This window comes from Carettochelys insculpta, chromosome 6, assembly GCF_033958435.1.
Source record: "Carettochelys insculpta isolate YL-2023 chromosome 6, ASM3395843v1, whole genome shotgun sequence".
Taxonomy (NCBI): Eukaryota; Metazoa; Chordata; order Testudines; family Carettochelyidae; genus Carettochelys; species Carettochelys insculpta.
The window spans coordinates 29107876-29120504 of NC_134142.1; the positions used below are offsets into that span (position 1 = coordinate 29107876).

The 12629-nt window shown below is 47.0% G+C and overlaps 1 protein-coding gene across 3 annotated transcripts in view; it reads left to right on the forward strand.

The window, feature by feature from the left end:
* Positions 1-12629, forward strand: part of CLMN (calmin) — a 106392-nt gene that overhangs the window by 62846 nt on the left and 30917 nt on the right. The gene's annotated exons all lie outside the window — the stretch shown is intronic.

Consider the following 12629-nt stretch of genomic DNA (forward strand, 5'->3'; position numbering starts at 1 on the left):
AAAATGCAGAGCCCACTGTGATTAGGGGACTCAGCCATCACAGGGTGCAGTCATAGCTCTGAAGTCTCTTCCTTAAGTTTGTTGACAGAGCACATTATGGCTACGTCTACACGTCCTCCAGGGCTGGCAACGTCGATGTTCAACTTCGACGTTGCTCAGCCCAACATCGAAATAGGCACAGCGAGGGAACGTCTACACGCCAAAGTAGCACACATCGAAATAAGGGAGCCAGGCACAGCTGCAGACAGGGTCACGGGGCGGACTCAACAGCAAGTCGCTCCCTTAAAGGGCCCCTCCCAGACACACTTTCATTAAACAGTGCAAGATACACAGAGCCAACAACTAGTTGCAGACCCTGTATATGCAGCACGGACCCCCAGCTGCAGCAGCAGCAGCCAGAAGCCCTGGGCTAAGGGCTGCTGCCCACGGTGACCACAGAGCCCCGCAAGGGCTGGAGAGAGAGTATCTCTCAACCCCCCAGCTGATGGCCGCCATGGAGGACCCCGCTATTTCGATGTTGCGGGACGCGGATCGTCTACACGTCCCTACTTCGATGTTGAACGTCGAAGTAGGGCGCTATTCCCATCCCCTCATGGGGTTAGCGACTTCGACGTCTCGCCGCCTAATGTCGATTTCAACTTCGAAATAGCGCCCAACACGTGTAGACGTGACGGGCGCTATTTCGAAGTTACTGCCGCTACTTCGAAGTAGCGTGCACGTGTAGACGCAGCTTATCAGTGGCAGCTCCAGGTTGGGAATGTAGGCAAGTAATAAATTTAGACAGCCTGGACCCGGAGTTCTGTACACATATAACTTGACTTGGTTTTGCTTGCTTCTTTCATGTCTGTTCCTTTCTTCTAGTGGTGGGATGTTGCATTTCAAAGTTGTGCCATAAATCTTTCAGGTGCTTTAAGTATCAATGGGGTGATGCAGTTCCATTTCTACTGTGCTGTCTTCTATAGTGAAAAATAGCTCTGACAGGGTAACTGTAGCATGTTCAAGTATTGGAGGGGTAGCCATGTTAGTCTGGATCTGTAACAGCAACGAAGGGTCCTGTGGCACCTTATAGACTAACAGAAAAGTTTTGAGCATGAGCTTTCGTGAGCACAGACTCACTTCATCAGATGCTGGTCTTGGAAATCTGCAGGGCCAGGTATAAATAAGCCAGAGCAAGGGTGGGGATAACAAGGTTAGCTCAGTCAGCAAGGATGAGGCTTACTATCAGCAGTTGATCTGGAGGTGTGAACACCAAGGGAGGGAAAGCTGCTTTTGTATTTAGCCAGCCATTCGCAGTCTTTGTTTAAGCCTGAGCTGAGGGCGTGGAATTTGCAGATGAATTGTAGCTCAGAAATTTCTCTTTGGAGTCTGGTCCTGAAATTTCTTTGCTGTAGGATAGCTACTTTTAAGTCTGCTACTGTGTGGCCTGGGAGATTGAAGTGCTCTCCTATGGGTTTTTGTATATTGCCATTTCTGATATCTGATGGAGACTCTGGAGGAATTCCACTGGGACTTCAACAACTTTCACCCCAACATCAACCTCAGCCTGGAACAGTCCACACAGGAGATCCACTTCCTGACTGAGCTAACCTTGTTATCCCCACCCTTGCTCTGGCTTATTTATACCTGGCCCTGCAGATTTCCAAGACCAGCATCTGATGAAGTGAATCTGTGCTCATGAAAGCTCATGCTCAAAACTTTTCTGTTAGTCTATAAGGTGCCACAGGACCCTTCTTTGCTGTAGCATGTTCAACAGGCTCAGAAGTAACTCATCACTCTTCTGTCGGTACTCTTCTTTGCCTGACTTATCATATAGTCATAAAAGACAACTGCAGTTTCTTGAGCACAGGATCCCTACATACAAAAGGAAATCACCTAGCTATGTTTTATGTCTCTTTGGCAATCATCCCATAGACCTTGCCATTGTGTCTTAAAGCTACTACTCTAGGTAAATGAGGTCAGACAAATTCTACTGTTAAATCTGGGCTTTGTACTAGCATCTGATCTTCACTGCTGACTGCTGTTGTGTAGCTTTGTTTATTTTAAACAAGATACATACATGTCACACGTGTTCTCTCTTATATTTTTGAATTTATAGTGTGCATTTATACTATATATAAAAATGGAACTAGACAAAGATAATGTCATCAGTTTTGCTAAGATAAGAACTGTGTCCAATATATGTGTGCAGAGTAACTATCAATTGTCTTTTACTGTCAAGGGAAATGTCACTTTTTTCATTCCTTCCTTTTATCCCTTCTTAAATTGTGGTTTGCTATTAGGAACTGAGTTTCAAACACCCACCAATGTCAGGCTTGATTGAGAGGGCAGTGTTTCTTTGAAAACGTTTTTTTAACTTAAGCTCCTGGCACTGAAAGTGAATTTAAGTGAGTTTGAATGGGGAGCAGATAGTGGCTTAGTATTCTGGTATTGTATGTCCATGCTAGGAGGCATAGAAGTGTGAACAGCAGAGGAAGTGAAGTGAAGCTATTGCTTCATGGGGTAGGAGAATAAAAATGTTTAGGCTGAGCTTGGTGCAGTGCACTGTATAAACTATCAGAAATTGAAGATAAGAAGTTTCTCCCTAGTGAATGTACATCATAGGCCTTATTGTATGTTCAGATAGATGGACACAGTTCCATTGGTTTCTTTTGAATTACTTCTGATCTACCCTAGAGTAAATGAGAGGAAGATCTGCCCCATATCTTTGAATAGGCAGAAAATTCCAGGGGGATACTGGAGTAGGAGAGTTGAGCTTTGTCCTCCAAAGGAACATGTGGTGGTATTTCATAGGAGTTAGAAGAACATGAGCTTCAGACTTATTTAAGATTTAAAAAATGTTGCATAAAATTGTCTGAGAATCTCTGATTCATCCTTCAACATCTGAAAGGACTATTTGATTACTGATTTGCAGTTTTGGTCCTAAACAAAAACTGAAATCAGTCTAAAAATATAGTACAGCATGGAATCTTCTAGAGCTGTGTGAGACCTCTGGATGGCTGTACTCTGTACTCTGCTCTGTACTCTGTGGCATAGCAATACCAGCCTGAGTGTTACAAATTTCTTCGGCTTTCCTTGAATCAAAAGTGCCTCAAACTTTCAACACCTGCCACAGAAGTTTAATAAGTAGCCCAGTAAGTGGGTCATTTTCAACAAACAATTAATTTAACGACATCACCTGGAAGTTCAGTGGGTGCTATTTCAGAGTGGGTAACTTGAGATTGATTTCTAAATTTATATACCAAAGTTAATGTTACCTTTATAAATCCGTATTTTAAGGATTTAATATTTTGTGTTCTCCAAATCACATCAAGCTGCAATCTGGTACACAGAAAGTTCTTAGCGTAGCTGTATTTTTAAAAGAAAATTGATTTTAATACTTTTGGCCGTTGAGAGTTCTCAAGGACACACACACAAGAACAGTTCTGAAACTTATACAGATGAATGTTGTGGGGAGTTTGAATAAAATTCTCATCGAGGGTTTTGGCTCCGCTACTTAGATCTGCACTCCTGTATACTGTATATGGAGCTCCTGTTCATGTCAGTGGGAGAGCTACTCATTGAAGGCAGGCAGAATGTTAGAGTTGGACTCCACCATGCAGATTGCAAAGGAGAATTTTTATGTACTGTCACATGACTTAGCTGTTTACAGCAGTTCTAAAGACTGTATATGACGCAGCAAAAATGTAGCACTTTAAAGACTAACAAAATGATTTATTCCATGACCGAATAAATCATTTTGTTAGTCTTTAAAGTGCTACATTTCTGCTGTTTCGTTTTGTTGGAGTACAGAGTAACAGGGCTACCTCTCTGTTACTATATAACAGGGCTGTAATCCGGGGTAGAGCATGCAGGAAAGTTCCCATCCCTCCTGGGTTAGCCAGGAGTCTTCTGGAATCAGTGTTTCCCTGGTTGCTACTACAGGCATATTTTAAGAAAATGACATGTCATAGTGGAGAAAAAAATCTTCCAGAATAGTTTCAGTCAGAGCTGGCAACCCTAGAACATAATGTGTTAGTGCAATAGCCTGCATTCACAGCTCTGAGTTCAAATGTGATTGGCTCAAAAGTGCAAATAAATGTAATTCTCCTAGGCCGAGTCAATGCTTTACCTTCACATCATTCAACCTTTCTTCATCACTCCATTCATCATCTTGTCCCACATTTGCCTTTGTAACTTCTTTAATTTGGCCTTCTAGCATTTTCATCAATCTTCTGCTATGTTCCCTCCTTCTCTCCTCCCTTAAATCCTTCCTGAAAGACTTCTTCCACTGATCCTTTCCACTCTAATCTTCTTGCACATGCATTTTTGTTCTATAAAGAGTCAAGTAAAACATGACTGCATGACTGCATAGGCATAGTTTGAAGCTTTCTGGGGGGAGGCTCTTGTCAACCCAATGGGACTGGGGGAGGAAATCAGATTTTCCACTTGCTCCCCCAAACTGTGCCCATGACAACTACCTAAATGAATGAGAATCCTAGTCAGTGCTTAAAGTGTATGTATAAGTGGCAGGATGGCAGAAGAGGGGAGTTGCCAGGGATTGCAGGCGGGGCCCGTTTAAAAAAGTAATTCCCGTGTCTCTGATGGATGCACTTTAAGCACTCCCTCACCAAGGCTGTTGCTCCCAGATTAGGATAAAATTCCCCCCATACATATACTTTTTACATGCCACTTCAGATATCAGTCCTGGTCCTCATGTGTTCCAATGACAAGCCCTTGAGTAGAACTTCAGTGGATGTAGCAAGAGAGGTGTTCGGTGTCCCGAGGGCTCTGCTCAGGGTAAGTTTACTCAAGCCAGTTCTTTGTCCTTTGGTTTGCTTCATGATCAGGAAGTTCTCTCTCAGACTTTACAAAATCCAGGAAAGGGAAGTATTTCAAAGAAATAACTACAGAGTGTGAGTGGGATTCAGTTTTGCTGGTTTGTGTTTTAATTATTATCACCCCATCTCTCCATCCCTGACTATATCACCTGACTGGAGGGTTCATATTTTAACGTAATATGCTATCAGGGTCTTTAATAATCAAGACCAGATCGTGAAATGATGTCAATCCATGGTCGTCATGCCGTCATTTAAAAATTAAAACAAAAACAAAGCAAATAAGATACATGTAACTAGAACATATTAAAACAATGTTACAGCTCCACCTTAAATCCATTATAACACAGAAGCTGAAGGAAAATTCTCACAGCTCCCTTAAGCAGGCTTTACTGTGTAGGGTAGCCTATGTTCATACAAACAAAAAAAAAAAACCAAAGCTTTTCACTAGGTCTGCCATTTGCATTGTGTTGGTAATTTTATTTCCCAAGTGAGACAGAACACTTCCTTAAAATAAATAAAAATACACGTTAGCAGAGCTTGTGGGAAGTGGGCTGGTTCAGGAGTCTGATAATGGGATCCTTTCACCCCTGGGGCCACATCTATGCTACAGAAGGGATAGATGCTCTGAGAATGATCCAGCAGCGGTCAATTTAGCAAGTCTAGTGAAAACCTGCCAAATCAGCTGCAGAATGTTCTCCAGTTGACCGAATACTCTGCTCCTGAAGAGAAGAGAGTTCTTTACATAGATGGAGTTGCATACCTTCGGTCCACTTATTGTAGTAATGTAGACATACCCCAAGCTTACTGGTTTAGCTACAACGCAGTTCCGCCATTGTCAAAAGTTGTAATCTGATGGCTGCTTGGTGCCATCAGTTCTGTTCTTAGTGATTTTTTTCATTTGGCCCTATGGTCTTCCTAATTTATAATTTGGGCATGTAATTAGTCTTGTAGAAGAATGTGATTTCTTTAAAATTACATCTAAAAGATTTTAGCTCTGAAATCTGAAGATCCAGTATTTCTCCTTTTCATAATTTGTCAATGTGCTCAACCAATTTATACCATGTATCAAAGGGTTGTTAACAGAAGAAGGAGGACTTTAAAAACAAATCAAAACAGCTGTCTCCACTTACAACAGTGTGGTCACCATTAGCATGCTAATTTCTTGTAGACATCACAGCGGAGATGAATCTTGAAGAGGGATTTGGAAGAGGAGAAAGTAGTGGCCTTAAATATCAGTGCAGGAAAAGATTAAAGGCTGAAATCCTTGCAGAGAAGATGGAGATAGGGCCAGTGTCATTAGCAGACAAGGGGAACCAGAAAAATTGCATTGACTGGTTCTAGTAGGAATCCAGATTTAAACCCCAGAATGCAGTTTAGTTTGCAATCTTCCTTTTGCCATCTGTTTAACAGACATCACCATAGTAGCATGTGTTTTCTGGCTGTGAGTAGCAGGCAGTATAACCTTTTTCTTATAATTAACAAGCACTTAATATCTCTGATCCAATTCCTGCCATTCTCTAGGATGCAGCTGTAGGCCAGAGAGAAATTCCCAAAGTTGCAATAACTCCACTGTTTCTCTGTGGTCTCTAGGGACTTTCCTTCCTTCCTTCAGTTATTGCAAATAACATTTGTACCAAATGTTTGCTGCGGTATGGTATTAAGGAACAGAACTAGTCTATCAGTACTCACTTGGGCACCTCTCCCATTGAGGTGAATGGCAATCTTGCTTGAGAAAGGATTCAAAATCTGCCTTTCTAAAAACAGCAACCACTGCCTTATGAGGCAAAGTTTCACATCTTGAATTTTTGTTTGTCTTTTTTGATAAGGTCAAAGCTGAGCTTGACCCCTCGAAACTCAAGTGTTACACCAACCCCTGAATGCTATAACTTTATTGCCAGCTAACATTATATACCTAAATCCAGCCCTCACAGCAGGCATTCTTCCTTTCCAGCATTTGCACTCGATTTGTGTGCAGGCTGGCCATATGGCGTGTGTAATTATTTTTTTTATAATGCTGTTATTGCTCTCTAGTTGCCCAGTAAACCCAGCACAATATCAGTAGACTGTATATATCGGGGCACAAATCGTAGTCTTGACTGATTTTCTGTGCCTTTGTGCAATGGAAAGTGTAAAGGAAAAAAAGGTTCCATTTGATTTATGGAAACTGTATAAAGTTTATAGAGTCACTCCAACGCTCACAAATGAAGAAGGCTCATACAGAGGGAAGGCTACATCAAAACTGGGAGGTCCACAAAACTAGAGGAGAAAAACACTCAAGGCACATGTCAGTAAATACCTGAGTGGAACTTTCCTCCATTAATTCTGCAAATCAGCATATGGACTACATTAGCTATTTTCCCAATCCAATTCTTTTCCCATCCAATTACCGCTATGCTCTAGCACTCAAATACCACATAGGCAATTAGGTGTCTCGTTCAGGGTCGTCTTCCTCACAGCAGTTCTGTGCCCCGTGATTATTTGTTGTAGAAAGCATGCCCTGAATTTTCATATGATTGTGTGCAAAAGCATGCACAGGCATAAATATAGAAATCATCCATATGCAAGTTGGATTGTCCGTGGTGTGCGCACACCTGTGTGTGTAGGTGCAAGTTGTCACAGGATATAGCTAAATTAGGGATAAGCCATACTGCACCCTCACTTTTGTGGGTCCCTATTTGTAACATTCTGCCTGCATAATATCTTTTATTTACCTTAGGAATAGGGATGCCTAAATTGTTTGGCATAAAATAGAAACTGACCTAAATAAAACTTCTTCTGAGTAAGAAAATGTTAAATTCTTTTCTCCCATCCCACTTTTCCCAACTTTTGTATGCTTCTGGACTCCCTGATGTCATCTGAAGCACAAATTCCACAACACTGTTCTGAGAGTACTTTCTTCTTAACTAGAATTAAAGAACACTAATCTAGTCTCTTAATATCTCCAGCCCTTTTCTAAATCGAACAATACACATCCCTCACTCTGTAGTACAGTCAACACATTTCCCTGACCATATAGAAATGCTGTTTCTGATGCTTGGCTGGTTGTCAAAAGGTAGGAGGCTCTGGAAGGATGGGCCATTGCCCACACTTTACTATAGGGGTAATAAATTATTTTTTGTCAAGATCCAAATTCTTCATCCGGGTGCTATTAAAAGTTCAGAGAAAATAGAAGAACAATAATAAAAGTATAATAGTAAATAAAAAGATATTTCAATGTGTTCAAAAGCATCTGGCAGTCCAGAGTTGGCCCATGGTCCACCTGTGGACTACCCCTGCTTTACAGTATAATAAGACTCTTTATTAATATTTTAAAATCATAAATGTGACCTTGCAGTTTCATGTGTAAAGATCTGCTTAAAATCTGTGCACATATTTTCTGAAATATTGTTGAGGACAAAATCCAATAGCAATCATTAATTTGGCATTTTTTGTAATTTCTAAAGACTGAAAGGGTAATGAATTTTTTATGTAGTCCTACATAAAATCAGGTTTTACAGAAATAAGCTAGTTTAAAAGGTTTGAATGGCTGACAGTGACAGATACAATTCACACTGAAAGTTCTCTTCCTATCTATAACAATAAAAATTGTATATGTCATAAGAGATGATTGACCTTTTAATTAAAATGATCAAAAAGCACAGTATTAAAATATGATTTATGGAAGCTACTGCTTAACCCATAATTAAGATGACCAATAAAAACAATTCAGATTTCCATAGGTCATGATTACCCATGAGGTCGGTTAGCTATTATTTCCTTATTGCTACAGAAACAAAGTGGTATAAATAAATTCGTGATTTGCTCCTCAAGTAAGTTGAAACACAGTGTTTAACTAGTTTAATATGGTATTTTGTCAGCAAGTTGTCAAATTTCCGTACTTTAAATGAAAGCTGAGAACCACTTGAGAATAACAGTGTGCCTGAAATGAAAATATTTCCTCTTTAATTTCTGTCAGTTAAATGAAATTTAAGAATTATTTTTATAATAGTAGGTGAGTAGAAATCAAGCAAAAGTGTGAGATTTTTATGTTGTCCCTTTGGTTCAATATGGAAATGTGCCATTTGCTGAGTCCTTTTATGTTAGATTGTAAACTCTTTGGCTACGTCTACACTAGGACACAACGTCGAAGTAGCCTATTTCGAAGAAAGAACTTCAAAATAGGCTACTTCGACGATTATCGTCTACACGTCCTCCAGGGCTGGCAACTTTGACGTTCAACATCAAAGTAGCCCCGGAGAACATCGAAAAGAGCCTCCCTGGAAGGAAACGCGGAGCGTCCACACACACAAGCCCCCTCTTTCGAAATAAGGGGCCAGGAAAGCCCGCGGAGTGGGTCACAGAGCACACTAGCCCTTTTGAGGCAGCTGCAAGCCGCTCCCTTAAAGGGCCCCTCCCAGACACACTCGGCCTGCACCGCACGAGCAGCCCTGCGTTGGTGATACAAGCCTCGCAGACCTCGAGCCCGCAGACATGGATGTCCGGCAGCAGCTGGAAGCCCTACAAGCCACCTCCCATGGAGCAGGCACCCTTCTAGATGCTGCCCAGGCAGCCGCCCAGCAGCTTCTGGAATGAGAGCCCTCCCCAGGAGCACCAGGAGACGTCCCCGACCATCAGGCCCTCCTCACCCTCCCCCGCTGGGTGCCCTGCCAACTCTGGAGCTACCCCTCCAGCACCGAGTGGTAGGAGCACCTGGTTATGGGGGAATGGAATGATGACCAGTGGCCGTGGAACTTCTGCATGAGCCAGCAGACCTTCATGGAGCTCTGCCAGTGGCTCACCCCCGCACTCAGGCACCATGACACCCGGATGTGGCGCGCCCTCCCCGTCGAGAAAAGGGTCGCAATAGCTGTCTGGAAGCTGGCCACTCCAGACAGCTACCGCTCCGTGGGACAGCAGTTTGGAGTGGGAAAGGCCACAGTCGGGGCTGTCCTCATGGAGGTAAGGAGGCCTGGGGCTGAACCCCCTGCTGGGGAGGGGGGCCTGGGTGAGGGGGGCTGAGGAGGGGGGCCTGGGTGAGGGGGTCACACTCTGCAAACCCTCACAGGCACCCATGTTCCCTCCCCACAGGTGGTGCGTGCACTCAATGCCCTGCTGCTGAAGAGGGTCATCTGAGTTGGGGACCTGGACATGACCGTCAAGGGATTCACCACCATGGGATTCCCCAACTGCTTTGGAGCCCTTGATGGGACCCACATCCCCATCCATGCCCCAGACCACAGAGGTGGCCGCTACATCAACAGGAAGGGCTACCACTCTGTGGTCCTGCAGGCCATGGTTGACAGCTGTGGCCACTTCCAGGACATCTATGTGGGCTGGCCCGGTTCTACCCGTGATGCCCACATTTTCTGGAATTCAGGACTATGCCACCGACTGCAGGCGGGGACCTACATCCCCCAGAGGGAGATCGCTCTGAGGGATACCACCACCATACCCCTCTGCCTTGTGGGGGATGCGGCATACCCCCTCCAGCCCTGGCTTATGCAGCCCTATACAGGCCACCTCTCTGATAGCCAGGAGCGCTACTACGCCCGACTTAACCATGCCTGACAAGCGGTCGAGTGAGCCTTCAGGTGCCTGAAAGGCCGCTGGCATTGCCTCCTGACACGCCTAGACCTGGGCCTCCCAAACATCCTCCAGGTTGTGGGGGCCTGCTGTACACTCCACAACCTGGTGGAAAGCAAGGGGGAGGCCTTTGTGCAGGACGGGGCACAGGAGGCCACAACAGGCTACCCCCAGCCAGCCGCCTCCCCGAGCCGCCAGGCCCACCGGGATGGGGTCCAGGTCCAGGAGGCCCTAAGGGAGTACTTTTGACCAGAGGGCCCAGTGAGTGACGCCCCAGCCATCCCTGCACCCCGCCCCAGCACCCACACCTCACCCTCATCAAAAGCACGCGGGACACAGGTTTTTGGAAAAATAAAACTATCATTATTTTTACAAGAACAAAATTGTCGCCTCTTTTTGGCATATAAATAATATTAGCGAAAATAAAACAGATTCAATGAAAATAATAACTATGCAATTGGGGGACATCTCTAAAAACTATTACAGGGGGGTCAACTATAAATAACTATATACAGGGGTGGGGACAACTATGTACAAGGGGGAGATGTGGGCACGCCACATCGGCCCATCATTCTGGGGCTGGGGTGGACGGGCGCGAGCCCCGCCGCATTCGGCTGGCCGGTTCCCCTGTCAGCCAGGGTCCCCGGCGAGGCTGGCTGGGGGCCGGGGTCCCCACCAAGGCCGGCTGGGGGCCGGGAGCACAGGGAGGTGTGGCTGAGGTGGGTCCTTGGCCCCGGGTGGCTCTTGCTCTGAGGAGCTGATGGGTGGGGCAGCAGGTGGGACAGCAGCAGGCGGGGCGGCGAGGAGGGCAGCACAGACAACACTTGGGGGAGGAAGACGGACCACCAGCTCCTCAAACGTATTGGCCACCCGGTTGAATGTGGCCATGAATTCCCTCCAGGCCTCCCGGCTCCAGGCGGCTTCCCACTCCTCGAATTGGAGCCTCCGCTCCATGAGGTCCACCTGGTGCCGGAGGGCTGCAGCCACCTCCGGGTTATAGGTGGTGGTGGTGCGGCGGTGTCCTCAGTGGGGGTGGGCCCATACTGGGGCAGGAGATGACCCCAGGAGGTGGTGCTCCGGTGGTCTGGGAGGGCTGTCGGGGACCACGGATGGTGCAGCTGCAGAAATAGGGGGAAAGGGAGGCCGTGAGTACCCAGCCTTGACCCATGGCCCGGCCCCCCACCCCCCCAAGGGCCTGTGTCCCCCCCATGCATCCCCCATTGGTGTGTGCAGTGATCCTGTGGGTGGCCCCCTCCAGTGGTCCGCCCCTCTCCCCTCCCACCAGGGGTGGGGCATGGCACTGTCCATGGGTGGAGGTGCTGCTGGGCACTGGTGGCTGTGGCACCATCCCTGTGCTGTAGATTGCCCGGGCCATGTCAGGCTGGGGTGTTGTGGGGATGTGTGGGGCCCCCAGTCAAGTGGTGCCCCTGCCCCATGCTCAGGGGGTCTGTGCCCTGTGGGGTATGTACCTGACGGTGTAGTGCCAGGCTCCGGAGATCGCCAGGCAGCGGACACCCATCTGGAGCTGCGGGATGGGACGTCCAGCACCAGCTCCCCCTTCTCACTGGACCACTCAGTGGCTGAGGTGGAGGGTCCCGGCTCTAGCCATGTGGGGGCAGGGCTGGCCTCTGGACCTGACCCTGTCTCCGAGGCTGGGTGGGGCTCATCGGCCGTGGTGTCAAGGGTGGCTGGGGAGGAGGAGGTGCTCTGGGGGCCCAGGATAGCCCTGAGCTACCAATAATAGGGGCAAGCGGCAGGGGCAGCCCCAGACCGGCTGGCTGAGTCCCGGGCCTGGGTGTAACCCTGCCGCAACTCCTTGACTTTACTCCTGACATGGTCAGGAGTGCGGGCAAGATGACCCCGGGCAGCCAGGCCCTCGGCCAGCCGGGTGAACGCCTCCACGTTCCGCCACTTGCTCCCCATGACGTGCAGCACCTCCTCCTCCCCCCAGAGCCCCAGCAGGTCTCGGAGTTCAGGGTCAGTCCAGGAGGGGCCCCGCTTCCTACCCCACCGGCTGGAGGCCTGGCATCCCTGGGATGGCCTGGAGGGGGAGCTCTGGGGACGCTCGGGTGGCTGGCTGGCTGCCATGATGGTGTTCATCTGGCTGTGCAGAGACCTTGTGGCAGGGCTGCTGCACGCACGCTGCCAGCTTCCTGCTACGGGGTTTCCGGGTCCCTGCAGCTTTAAGAGCCGCGGAGTGCAGAGATCATAGAGCCCCGCAGGGGCTGGACAGGGCGTCTCAACCCCTCA